The 14691-nt window shown below is 33.4% G+C and overlaps 1 pseudogene; it reads right to left on the bottom strand.

The window, feature by feature from the left end:
- LOC100918275 overlaps positions 1–14691 on the bottom strand; it is a 136565-nt pseudogene that overhangs the window by 75860 nt on the left and 46014 nt on the right.

Here is a 14691-nt window from a genome sequence, read left to right as displayed (position 1 = left end):
CATAGCCTCAGAATCTATCTAGTCTGTCTTCTAATTTTGGAGATGAGGAAAATGAGTCCCAGGGAGGTTATTCTTTGAAAGAAAGTAGCAATATGAATTCCAAATATATAACTTTTTGAAAATATGTTTGAAAATATTCAATATTTGAAAATATTCAGGGTATAAATGGCTTAGTTCCTCAACCCAGTAGGACTATGAGTAATTAGAATTCATAGGAAATAGAGTCTGCTTTTTCTGATTAACTCAGAAATAAAGTTTGAGTAAAACCATACTCTTTAAATGCATCAATAAGTAGAGCAAATTGAATCTTTGATTATTCAGGATTTAGTGCTTCTGTATATCTTCAATATTTCAAAAGATCATGATTTCATTGGGAGGAATATTCCCTACACTGATGTTGCCCTCAAACAACTCAATACTTTAGTAAACTATTCCAAGAATTATTTTGGCCCCAAACTCATTATCATGTGATCAAATATCTAGCTTTGAGTCTCAATTAATTTAGTTAAACTGATGATTAGTGGACAAAGAGATTGACTTTAATTAGGAATTTGGGGGCCTGAGATATGTATTATAAGCTATATAGCAAGACAAAATCTACCCATAATGGATTGGGGATAGGGAAGAGAGAGCAGAATGAGTTTCTACTCCTCCCCTTCTATGATGTAGTAGCTTCCTATTTTACCTAATTATTCTTGCCAAGTAGTGCTAAGCTCTGTTAATTTTATATTGGTGAGAATAGCAGATGCTGCTGGGGTCTTCTAAATTTAGTTTCCTGGAAAAAAAAGCAAAATTTCTCTGCCTTACTTATGGTTCTAGACACAGACTCTGTCATAGGACCTGTACCTGCCAGTATATGGTATTCCACTGGTATTCAGTTCAGTAGTTTTTGAATCTTGTCTGATTCTTTGTGACTCTATTTGGAGTTTTCTTGGCAAAAATACTCATTGTCATTTCTTTCTCCAGTTAATTTTACAGATGAGGAAACTGATTCAAGAAAGGTTAGATTACTTGCTCAGGATCACACAGCTAGTAAGTGTCTGAGGTCAGATTTGAACTGAGAAAAATGAATCTTCTGATTCCAGGCCTGACATTCTATCTTCTGAATCACCTAACTGCCTTTCTCCCCTAGTATAGCTTTCAATAGCCCTGATATATCATGGTATAATGGGGCTTTGGAGTATGTAGTTGATGAAAGATCAGTTTTTAATTATTATATATATATACATATAATAAGTATTATTTATTTCTAATTTATAATAATATACTGTGCATTTTATTATATATCTTATTTGTTACATATGTAATATAATAATATATGGTAAAATTTTTAATATATTATTTATCATATTTATATTATATATGTGTTTATATCTATAACTACATCTATATCTAATCTAATCTATAGCTCTCCTCTCTATCCTCAAAGAATATATAGATATTTGATAGATAGATATATACCCAAACATATGCACAGTCGTTGTTGTTCTACTGGTTTGTAAAAGGTTATTTAGCTCAAATACTGATCCAAACATTTAGCTAAGTGATTTGAGAGAGAAAATTCTGATATTATTTTGTTGTATTTGGTTCTTTTTAATATATATATATATATATATATATATATATATATATATATATACGATTCTGGATTATCTTTTGTTTTTGTTTTTTTTAAGTTTTATATTTTCAAAACATATGCACAGATAATTTAACAATATTGACCCTTACATATCTTTGTTTCAGATTTTCCCCTCCTTCTCCTCACTTCCCCTAGATGACAAGCAATCTAATATATGTTATACATGTTAAAATATATGTTAAAACCAATATGTGTAAACACATTTATACTATTCTTTTGCTGCACAAGAAAAATCAGATTAAAAAAAAGAAAGTAAATGAGTAAGAAAAAAAATGCAAACGAACAACAACAAAAAGAGTAAGAATGTTATATTGTGATCCACTCTCAGTTCCCACAATCCTCTATCTGGGTTTAGATAGCTCTCTTTGTCACAAGATCATTGGAAATGGCATCAATCATCTCATTGTTGGAAAGTCACATTCATTAGAATTGATCATCGTATAATATTGATTTTGCCATGTGCAATGATCTACTGGTTCTGCTCATTTCACTTAGTATCAGTTCATATAAATCTCTCCAGGGCTTTCTAAAATCATCCTGCTGATTGTTTCTCTTAGAACAATAATATTTCATAACATTCATATACCATAACTTATTCAGCCATTCTCCAATGGATGGAAATCCACTCAATTTCCAGTATCTAACCACTACGAAAAAGGGCTGCCACAAATATTTTTGCACATGTGGGTCCCTTTCCTTCCTTTATTATTCCTTTGGAATATAGGCCTAATAGAAACACTGCTGGGTCAAAGGGTATGCAGAGTTTGACAATATTTTGAGTATAATTCCATTATTCTCCAGAATGCTGGAATTGTTCACAACTCCACCAACAATGTACTAGTGTCACAATTTTGCTACATACTCTCCAAATTTATCATTTTTTCCTGTCATCTTAGCCAATCTGAGAGGTGTGTAGTGGTATCTCAAAGATGTCTTAATTTGCATTTCTCTTATTAATAGTGATTTAGAGCATCTTTTCATATGATTAGAAATGGTTTTAATTTCTTCATCTGAAAATTGTCTGTTCATATCTTTGGACCATTTATCAACTGGAGAATGGCTTGAAGATCGTGGATTATCAAGACGTTCAGCTGGCATGTTTTACATGTATCAAGATTTTCTAGTATTTCAAAAAATTATAATGTTTGATATTTTGTTTTCCCATCTTTAATATTTTCATTTTTAACCAAGTTCTCAGTTGATCTCATAGAATTCAAAACAATATATCAAAAGTTATTGGAGTCCTTCTAACTTTCTCATTTTATGGATGACAAAAATGAGGATTGTTCAAGGTCTCACATGTAGTAAGTTGCAGAAGTAGGATTCAAATCCACAAACTCAGATAGTTTGGTCTCAAAGCATTTTTTTTTGGTGGTTGTTTCCCTTCTTCCCTCCCCACCCAAACTCCAAGGTCTCACATGTAGTAAGTGGCCAAAGCAGGATTCAAACCCACAAACTCAGATATTCTGGTCTCAAAGCATAGTTTTTTGTTTTTGTTTTTGTTTTTTGGTGCTTATTTCCCTTCTTCCCTCCCCACCCATGCTGGTTTTGATGCATTAATACTCCTACTGAAAGGAGAAGTGACAGGTGCCATTGTCTAGAAAAATCAACCTTTGATTTAGAGATTTAAAAAAAATCTTCCTTCAAGTCTGAACTATATATAAGTCAAGCAAGCATTTACTGATGAAGGGCATGCCTTTTAATCTCTCCAGAAAAGTCAGTCCCCTCAGAAATAAATTTGGATACTCATGTGTTCCCTACCTTACCCCAATGGGTTATTGTAAAGCTTTAGTAAGATAATATCCATAAATCATTTAGTAACCATAAAATACTATGGAAATGGAAATTGTTATAAGCAGAGCTGGATGTTTCCATTTCTCATTTATAAGAATCACATCAGTACAATTGTTTTAGAAATATGCAAATGTTTTAGTCTGCTTGGTATGTAGAAAGAAGAAGAGAGAGACAAAGAGACGAAGGATACAGAGACAGATAGAAAGATAAACAGAAACAGACATGCAAACAGAGACAAAGAGATAAACAGAGAGAAAAAACAGAGATAGAGACACAGGCAGAGACAGAGAGAAATGAGAGAGAAAGAGACACTAAGATGGGCACAGAAAAACAGACACAGACAGAAACAGAGAAAAAGACAAAGAGAGATAGACAGGAACAGAAAATATTCCAGGTCACTAATAACTTGCTAATTCCAAATGACACATCAATAACAAAATCATTGAAGCTTTTTTTTTAGAATTATTATGTGGTTTGTGCTCAAAATATGCACATTGCGGCAATTTCATCTGTGAGAACTTGGGGAAATTGTATTAATCATCATAACTGAGTACAGACCCTTTCTCAGCATGACTCATAAATATCTCTGAGGATTAAAGCTCTTTACAATAACATTAATTTAATCTATAAGAGGACTCTGAATGCAATAAATTCCATTTACAAATCTGAATGGGCAATGAAGAAGAAAAAGCAGTCCTGCAGCCTTCTATTTTTAATGGAGACCTAAAAACAATAGAGCTAAGGGAAACATGCAAAGTTTCCTCTTGCTTCAAAAAGATCATGCAATGTAGTGACACTAATGAAGATCGAGTTTGCTAAGATGGATCTGTCCATGTGCTGGTTACTGCCAGAGAGATGGTTATCTTGCTAAAAAAGACTATTATTGATTATTCAATTTAGTGTTCATATATTTAAATTTTATTCAGGTTGGAGTGATGTTGAAATTTGGGATTCACAATTGTAACTTGCCACTGCTCTGGTTGACAACAAAAATATTAAAATATGATCATCTTCAGAGTATAAAATGACCATTGGAAGACTAATTTCCATTTTGTGGTTTATGGCCTCTTCTTAATATCTGATAATGTAATTATGCTTCAGAAAAGAATGAATCTTCCCTTGGTAACCTGAACTGTGCCTGGACTATCAATGAATTAAATAAAATGATATCAGATCTTGGAAAAGGCTTATTTGAGGATTTTTCTTTGAAACTTTCATTGTAATTTGACTTATTGTGCAGTGGGACAAAACTATAAGAAGTAAAGGGCTGTAGTTCATTCTTTTGTTTTTCTATGGATTAATCCATCCTCAACTTCTTGAAGAGTTGTTGAGTCACGAACACCTTGCTTGCTTAGTTCTCCTTTTCCAGATGACACTTGAAAAGGACAAGAGTAAGTTGGAAAAAGGAGATTCAGCTACTTAGGTCAACTCCAGCATTTCCTGAAAGAGCAGATCCTTATTTCCTGGCATTAGAGATCTTCCTAGCTCTCATATTTAGCTTCATTGCTGCCAAATATACAATTTGAAAGCAGTAGCCAATGCGCAAGTACAGTAAATACTTTCCCTTTCAAATTTCAGTTGTCAGGTCAGTTTGCTGTTTGCATTTTACTGAATCATATTCATTTCTCTCCCACTTTTTGCTGACAAAATATAAAGTAAAATCACATGGGATAATGATATGCTATCTGGGGGAAAAGGAGAGTTTAAGAGGTTTCTTACTGTATTTGTTACATTTGATGATCAAATAACTAATATTCCAAGATAAAGGAAAGAGGTGGCTATAACTAGCATTTATGGGAGAGAGGGGAGTTTGTTTTATTTAAACTTGTATTAAAGTGCTTCTACCATTTTTAATTTTTCAACAATATTTCCTATTCCACCTTTACACAAAGAATTCTGGTAAAATAGACATAAAAATTTCTGTCACACATGTATTAAAAAGTATTGTTTTAAACCATTATTCTGGATTTCAATGCTGAAATAGTTAAAATAGTATATCTTATGAACATCTGAAAAGAATTAGTTTTTAATTGTTACCACAGGAATTCAAAACCACAGAATTTGGAAGCAGAAAGAGACCTTAGGAAATATCTACTTCAGTGGTTTTTAACCTGGGATACGGAGAACCCAAAGGGGTTTATGGATAGATTTCAAATGGTTCAAGTACATTGATGAGGAAAAAAAACCTTCATTTTCACTAGCTTTTAGCTAAATTTAGCATTTCCTTTGATCATGACTAAAGGCAACAATTCATAATGGTCCAAAGGCATCCCAGATTGCCAAACGTGTTTAGAACACACAAACAGGTTCAAGAGGCCTTGATCTTTGCTAAGGCCTTTCCAGATGAATAAGCAAACTAAGTTGAAGAATCATTACCTGACTTTTCCCAAAGTATATCCCTCCTTAGTGGCAGACCTGGAACAAGAATCTAAAAACTTTGATTGCTTGACTGATAAGTTCTACCTACTAAAAACAGAACCATTTTTTTTTAAAGACTAAATTTTGTTTGTAAATTATACATGATGCAACTAGACTGATAGTACAAATGTACAATGTTCTTTGAAGAAGTCCTGGGCCATGATCACTCAATGAACAAAAATGATTAAGAACTAAGTACCAGCCACTATCCTAACTTTTGGAGCTTAAACAAACAAAAAGAAAAAAAAAATTCTGATCAATCATTATACAATGATTTTAGAACTAAAGATTGAATTCAACATAATTACCAAACATTTACTAATCTCTCCTTTGGGAAAAGAAAGAAAGAAAGAGATAAAGAAATTAAGAAACAGAAAAAAAAGGAAATTAAATTAATTGTCTTCAAGGAACTTAGAATCTACTAGATATGGAATATAAAAGGGAAAGATGCAAATATACAGAGAGGCTAGTAAAATATTTCCAGAATGGAAATCTAACAATTAGGGACAGAGATACATTTGTCATTTGTGATCATTTTGCTTCCTAGTTAATCCTACTTAATAATAATAAATAATAATAGCCACAGATTTTGTTGTTCAGCTATTTTTAGTTTGACTTTTCTTGACCCCTTAGAGGTTTTCTTGGCAGATGACTGGACTGGTTTGCCATTCCCTTGTCCAATTCATTTTACAGATGAAGAAATAAAGGTAAAGAGGTTTAAGTGACTTGTCCAGGACAGCTAGAAAATATCTGAGGCTGGATTTAAACTCAGGAAGATGAGACTTCCTGACTCAAGCCAGATACTCACTGTGCTATAAAATTGCCCTATAACCACATGTTAAATCCTGTTCTTTAGACACATAAGTTTGAGGACACAGGAACAAAATATTTCATGTATAAATTGAAAATCAAATTGAATGACTTTTATTTTCCAAAGTAGTAACAGCTTCATTCTTAAATATTTTAAAGGCAAATTTGAAGTTGTTCATTGACAGACAATCTTCTAAATGAAATAATCTCATGAAAGATAGTAGGGAAAAGTATTATTTATTTTAAGTGGCTAGATGAAACAATCAGGAACTATACATCGCAGGGTGATTTCCCCAGTGAATTATTAGTTCTCTTACTTGACAATATTCCTAAATCTTTGTTTGCCATATTAGAAAATATCTTGTATTTTAGAGTTTCTTTTTCTCACACCTACAAAATTCATCTTTTCTTCATGAGTAGAATTCATGAACTAACATTACCAAAGAAGAAAATGAAATCCTAAACCAATATGAGGTGAGAATTTAAAATTTAAAAAAAAAAAGAGAGAAAGAAAGAAAGGAAATAAAAGGAGGAAGAAAGAAGGAAGGAGAGAGGAAGAAAGGAAGGAAGGGAAGAAAGAAGGAAGGAAGAAAGAAATAAAGAAGACAGAAAGAAAACAAAGAAAGAAAGAAAGAAAGAAAGAAAGAAAGAAAGAAAGAAAGAAAGAAAGAAGAAAGAAAGAAAGAAAGAAAGAAAGAAAGAAAGAAAGAAAGAAAGAAAGAAAGAAAGAAAGAAAGAAGAAAGAAAGAAAAAGGAAGAAAGAAAGAAAGAAAGAAAGAAAGAAAGAAAGAAAGAAAGAAAGAAAGAAAGAAAGAAAGAAAGAAAGAAAAAAGGAAGAAAGGCAGGAGGGAGGGAAGGAGAGAGGAAGAAAGGAAGGAAGGAAGAAAGAGAAAAATTTCAGAGAATTAAAAATTCACTCTTCTTTATTTTGGCTCTATATTATAAAAACAGTGAAGAACCATTTTAGTTACAGCATTTTTCACTACTTTGACTCCTTTTACTACTATTTCTAGTACATTATCACAGGAACTTAAGGTATTTTACAAATCCTAGTTGATTAATCTGAACAATATGCCTCTACTGAGAAAATAACAGGCACTATTGACAGTACTATTATAGCCACAAAGAGTTTTTCCTTTAATCTTGCCTGCCCCTTGAACTTCCAAATTTGTCATAAAAAAGGAAGATAAAAGTATGGAACATGATCATTTCCAGGTTTTGTACATTGCTTTCTTCAAAAAATGATTATTTTTCACTCATATGAATATTTCTGGGGGGGGTGTCTTTTTTTGTCATTGTTGTTGACTGAACTTTGATTTTTTTTTATTCACAAGAAGATTTTGGAGGACAATCTATATTTTACAAATATAAGGGCAAGAGTAAGAATATTTAGATCATCCTTACAGAATACTGCTATTGAGTCTAGTTTTCTATATAATTCTCAACACACAATAGTACTTGCTTATTTAATTCCCTGTTTAAAATAATACTTTTTTTCATAGTTGCCTAAGGAATAAAGTAAGTAGACATTTCCTTTTTGAGTGGATTATCATATTTTAATATTTTGTCACCACCACCACCCAAATATGATGAAGAAAACAATAGCAATACTTTCCAATTTCATCTCTTATAATCCCACTCAGTCATTATCTAGTTAACTTAAAGAGGTAAGAAGTCAAATCACAGATCTACAGATTTAGAACTAGAAGTGACTTTTGAAGCTATCTAGCACAGATCCCTTATTTTATAGATCAGAAAATTTAGAAATAGAAGCTAATATGAAATCACATAAGTAGTGCCTCAAAGAGCTGAGATTTGAACTCCGGTGTTTCTACTCCTAGTATCATTCTCTTTTTACTACAATCAATGAAAATCTGACCCATTATGACTCTTGTCCAGGCTTTTCTCTCTGAAAGTAGATTCTGTGTGGAACCTAGAAGTTTCCCTTCCATGCAAGTTTGTGTCAGCACTATTGAGATAGATCCTACGCTCTTATAAGTTGACTTGCTCAGAAATCACTTCTAAATCTACCAAAATTTGCATAATGATAAAATGTGTAGATAAATAGATCTACAAGGCAAGTCTGTTCTACCAAAAATCTCACAAAATAGGAGAAAAATACAGATTCATAAATGAGTTAAAGTGGTCTTATTCTAGACCTAGTAGAAGGGGAAGGAAGGAAGGAAGGAAGGAAGGAAGGAAGGAAGGAAGGAAGGAAGGAAGGAAGGAAAGAAGAAGGAAGGAAAGAAGAAGGAAGGAAGGAAGGAAGGAAGGAAGGAAGGAAAGAAGGAAGGAAGGAAAGAAGGAAGGAAGGAAGGAAGGAAAGAAGGAAGGAAGGAAGGGAGGGAAAGAGGAAGAGAAAGTTGTGTTATATGGGTAGCCACCTAGTTTGATCAACAACTAGTTGTGGCTTTGTTAAGTCAAGAATTAGCTTAATATTTATAACTTCAGCATGTAGATGCTCTCAGCTAACTTACTTCTCGGAGTAATCTAAGATAAGGAAGTAAATTTCCATCAATATACTTGGCATACAACCCAGTTTTACTCTTGAAGATTCCCATTTGACTCTTCTGCATAGAGAGCCTAAGTGGATTATTTGTTAGCTAATGGGAAAATGCCTACTGACCCTACTAAATCATAGGTTGCAGGAGCAGTGGAACACTCTTCCCCACCCCCATCCCATTGATTCTGACATCCTTATTGGCCTGATTGTTTCTATCTCCTTCATCCTAGCAACATGACTTCCTTTAGAACAAAAGCAAACAAACAAAAAATACTGCAAAGTATTTTTATATAATTCTGTTTTGAAAATAGACACTAAATTACTAGAAATTTAGACATTTTAACTGAATTTACATTGACAGTGGGAAGAAGGAGGAGATTCTTTTTCTACAGTTTGTTCTATAAATGTGGATAGGAAGAGACTGAGTTAGATGAATGTCCCATCCTAGGTTTAAAGGTGTACTTTTCTATTACATTATCCTTTGTCAAATCACAGATAAGTATTTCCTGGGACATTAGTCTTTATTCCTTTACTCTGGGTTGTTAATTAAAATCTGGAAGTATTATGTTTACAGATAAGGCCCCCACTCTTATCACTCTCACCTCCATACACAAAGAGTGAGCAATTTAATTGCTTTCCTTCTTGGTTTCTGTAACAAACACAAAGGGAAATAGAATGGGATGAGCTTGAAGGGTTGGGGACCTGAAAGTGAGGTTAACTTGAGTCTAAAAGTCCTTCTTAGCCTAGCTTCTGTATCTACAGTGTCTTTGTCCTATTGTTCACCTTACTTGACCAGATCCTAGAAAGACTGAGGTTAAATAAATTAGGTTCTGAACTCACAGGTTCCAGCTATAATTAAATTGTCTTTTTCATCTAATCCGTCTATATCTTTTATTCCTTACATGAACATCCAGTATCTTTCCAATAACTCTGCTCCTCTGGTGAGATTCATTATATCTTTTCCAGCTGTGGAACATGATTGTTTTTGGGGTAAAACAAAACAAAACAATGTATTAATTGAAGATTTGTTATTACTAGTTCCATCCAAACCTAGAGTATAGGAGATTTCTCAGGAAACTAGATTTAGGATTCCCTTTCCTGAAACCTTTGAATACTTCTTTTTCCTCCAACTGTGAACTCCCTATATCCCATCCACCATTACCATCTCCCACATACATAAAATTATGCTTCTCAGGTCCTTAGTACCTTCTCATTTTTTTTCTTTTAAATTGGCATTAATTTTGACCTATCTGGTAAGCAGTCTATGATAGGACTACATATGGATGACTTATTCTGAAATGATCTGAAGCATAGACCTGGACTTATGATTTCAGAGGTGTCTGAAGCTCCCAATGAGGAATCTAGGCAGATCAGACCTTTTAATGCAAATTAGTTGCTTTAGTTCTAGTTGCCTTAGACCTTTGGGAGATTGTCACATAGGCAAAAAATTGTTAGAACCTGAATTCAGATCTTCCTGCTCCAAGACCAACTCTCTATTTACTATACATTTACCTTGCTGCCTCTTGATATAGTCTCACATGACAAAATAATCAATACATATTAAAAAGAGCCTCTGTGAACTGTTATTTTGTTTTCTGGAAGAAAAAAAAAAGCTCTTGCATCATTCTCTCCCCACCCAATAAGACCATTATGCCCTGATTGGACTTCTCATTTTTTCTGGTTTTCTCACTTCAAAGTTCAGATGAGGTATTGATTCCTTCCTGGTGCCTTACTAGATCCCCTCAGTTATCAGTATTCTCTCTTCAAATTGTCTCACCAAAATGAAAACATTTTGTATTTTGTATTTGTTCATTTTGGTGCCACTTCTATCCCCTAAGAATGTAAACTTTAAGAAGGTAGCATCTGTTTTGCTTCTTTTAATCTTCATCCTGATCCTTATAAAAGTATGAAGGGAACTAAATGACTTCTAAAAGTCCTTCTAGTTTTTCTTTTGGATCTTATAACCCTATGCAACTTGAGGAAGGAAAGAGCTTAAAGCATTAGTAAGATCATGAAAGACATGAATTGAATAATGAAGAAAACCAGAGATTCTAGGTAGCACAGGTAGCACAGAAGGAAAGAAATCTTTTTTTAAGTACTTACTGTATGTCAGGCACTGTGCATTTTACAGGCAATTGTTTTTGATCCTCAGAACTAGCCTGGGAGGGATGGGCTATGATTATATTCTTTGTAGTTGAGTAAACTGAAGCAAATAGAAGTTAAGTGGCTTGTCCAGGATCATGCAGCTAATATTTGTAACTAGATTTGTACTTGGGTTTACCTAGTGTTCTATTCTAATTACTGCACAACTGCTTCTTAGTTGAAGGAGTTTATTCCAGGCTCACAATTCAGCTTATGCAAAGAGACCAGAGGTTAAAAAAAAAAAAAAAAAAAAAAAAAAAAGGAAGGTTAAATTCAGGAAAATGCAAATAAGTGAAAAACTCGGTTAGCTCTTGAGACATTTCCCTTAGAATGAGATTTTCTATTTAGTTTAGTTTATTGAGTTCCTCCTATTCTTGGCACATAGAAAGAAGCAACCCAGGAAGGTAAAGGGAAAACTGACTTTTATTTTAAGTCCTGCCTTTGCCACACACTGACTGGGTAAACTTGTATATGTCACAAAATTTGACAACCTCGTAAGACTATAAGTTTCTTTTTTTTTTGTTATTATTATAGCTTTTTATTTACAAATTATATGCATAGGTAATTTTTCAGCATTGATGGTTGCAAATCCTTTTGTTCCAATTTTTTCCCTCCTTCCCCCCACCCCTTCCCCTAGATGGCAGGTTGAACAATACATGTTAAATATGTTAAAGTATAAATTAAATAAAATATATGTATACATGTCCAAACAGTTATTTTGCTGTACAAAAAGAGTTGGACTTTGAAATAGTGTACAATTAACCTGTGAAGGAAATAAAAAATGCAGGCAGACAAAAATAGAGGGATTGGGAATTCTATGTAGTGGTTCATAAGACTATAAGTTTCAAAGAAAATGCTAGTTGTCATTGATAGATGAATTACTCATTTGGAATTTCCTAAATTGATCAAAAAAAAAAATCTTGAAGACACCAACATTGGGGACAAATACAAATTCTAAAGGTTCTGCATTGAAGGAATTTAAACTGTGAACAAAAGTATTATATAAGACAGAAGTGATAAGAGCCAAGGAAAGAGCTAGATAAAATACTACAGGAGAATTGGAGAGAAAGAGTAAACACTTCTAATTTTGCCAGTTAATTTGAAATTTGATTTAAATAGTCGCTAAATCACCAAGAATATAACAAAATTGGTGTATTTTTTTTTGTAGTTCACTTATCTAAAGTCTTGAGTTGACTAGAAACCATTGCCCTATGAGGAAGTTTTGGAGGCAACGAGAGAGTTTAGACTAGAGAAGACTTACAAAGAAATTTGATAATTAAGTGATTGATATTAAGTTGATGAAATAAACAACTTTGTAACAATTAGAGATTTGCCAAAGTGTAACAAGCTGCCTAAGAGATAGTGGGTTATTATTCACTGAAAGTATTCAAACAGCATCTGGGTAAGCATGCATTAATAAAATTTTAGATAAAAGCTGGGTGGCAAAGTGGATACAGTGTTGACTTTGTATTTAGGAAGATCTGAATTCAAATTTGTCCTCAAATACTTATAAGCTGTGACACTATACACACCTTTTAGTCTCTGTTTACTGCAGTAAACAGTAGACTAAACTGCAGTAGACATTCTGTAAAATGGAAATAATAATGGAACCTAGCTAGAATATTAATAGGAAGTAGAGGTGCTGAATATATTTAAGCAATTAGATGTAATAAATAAAATGTAACTATGGATAGTCCCAACATTGTGAGGAAGCAGTAGCAGTATAGTATTCAGTAGCAGCAGCAAAAATAATAAACAAACATTCCAGAGAAAAAGATCAAGAAAATAAAATAGTTGGTGGGGCTTTGCAAATAGCTGAGCAAAGCAGGAAAGGGAAAGAAAAAGGATAAAGAGAAAAAATATACTCAGTTGAAGGAAATATTCCAGAGAATAGCAAGGAGAGATTAGAAGATTTTCTCAAATGAGCCATGCAAAGAAATAGAAGAAAGTAATGAAATGAGAAAGAAAAGAAATATCTTTTTTAAAAATTGGAAATATGAAGGGGATGTTTTATGCAAAAAAAATGGGCACAATAAAAATAAAAATACTAGGGATTTGAGAGAAATCAAAGAGATTAAGAAGACATGGAAAGAATACCCAAGAAAGATCTTAATATCACTGATAATTATGATGGTGTGGTTACTGATCTGGGACCCAGCTTCTTAAACTTGTTGTGAATCAAAACCTAATATAGGATGTCATAACTGAGTATGGGGTCACAAAATTTTGATTTCTTATCAGTAAATGTTTGATTTGTAAAAGTGTTTTACATCCATATACACCCAAGTTCATGTAAAATTTTCATGGGAGAAAAGAGGTTGAGATGAAAAAGTTAAAGAAGTCCTGATCTAGAGCAATAAATCCTAGAAAATAAAGTCAAGAGGGACTTAACAAGTATTGCTGGGGCCAGAGCCAAGATGAAGGAGAGGACATCCACTTTTTTCTGATCTTCTCCTATACCCTCAACTAATTAGCAAATTCAGCCTTTGAATTAGCTCTGGATCAGCAAAATCCACAAATATTTGGAGTGCAACAAATTACTAGCAGAAGATAATTTCAAAGGTTGTTAGAAAAGGTCTGTTTAGGTCAGGCAAAGAGAGAGGTGGCCAGGCGCAGGAAGACAAAGCACAGAGGCCAGGGCACACTGTGCAGACCCTGGGTGGGGTGTAGTCTCTCCAAGATGGTGCAGACTCTGAGCACTCTGTGGAGGACTCTACACCCAGTGTTGGCTAGTCCTTCTTGGTTGCAAGCCAGTAGATCATCAGAGAAGTCATAAAACATCCAACAAAAACACAAAAGATAAATAGTGGACATGTGGAAGGGGAAGGTCTTTATGGCCAAAGCAGAACTAGAGATCACAAAATAGAAAATTTCGATTATACCAAACTGAAAAGTTTTTGTACAAAGAAAACTAATGCAGACAAGATTAGAAGGGAAGCAATAAACTGGGAAAATATTTTTACAGTCAAAGGTTCTGATAAAGGCCTCATTTCCAAAATATATAGAGAATTAACTCTAATTTATAAAAATCAAGCCATTCTCCAATTGAAAATGGTCAAAGGATATGAACAGACAATTCCTCAGATGAAGAAATTGAAACTATTTCTAGTCATATGAAAAGATGCTCCAAGTCATTATTAATCAGAGAAATGCAAATTAAGACAACTCTAAGATACCACTACACACCTGTCAGATTGGCTAAGATGACAGGAAAAATAATGATGATTGTTGAGGGGATGCGGAAAACTGGGACATTGGTGCATTGTTGGTGGAGTTGTGAACGAATCCAACCATTTTGGAGAATAGTTTGAACTATGCTCAAAAAGTTATCAAACTGTGCATACCCTTTGATCCAGCAGTGTTACTACTGGGATTATATCCCAAA

The sequence above is a fragment of the Sarcophilus harrisii genome, chromosome 3, assembly GCF_902635505.1.
Source record: "Sarcophilus harrisii chromosome 3, mSarHar1.11, whole genome shotgun sequence".
Taxonomy (NCBI): domain Eukaryota; kingdom Metazoa; phylum Chordata; class Mammalia; order Dasyuromorphia; family Dasyuridae; genus Sarcophilus; species Sarcophilus harrisii.
The sequence above is the reverse complement of the archived record's forward strand: the minus strand, read 5'-3'. Positions and strand labels throughout refer to the sequence as shown.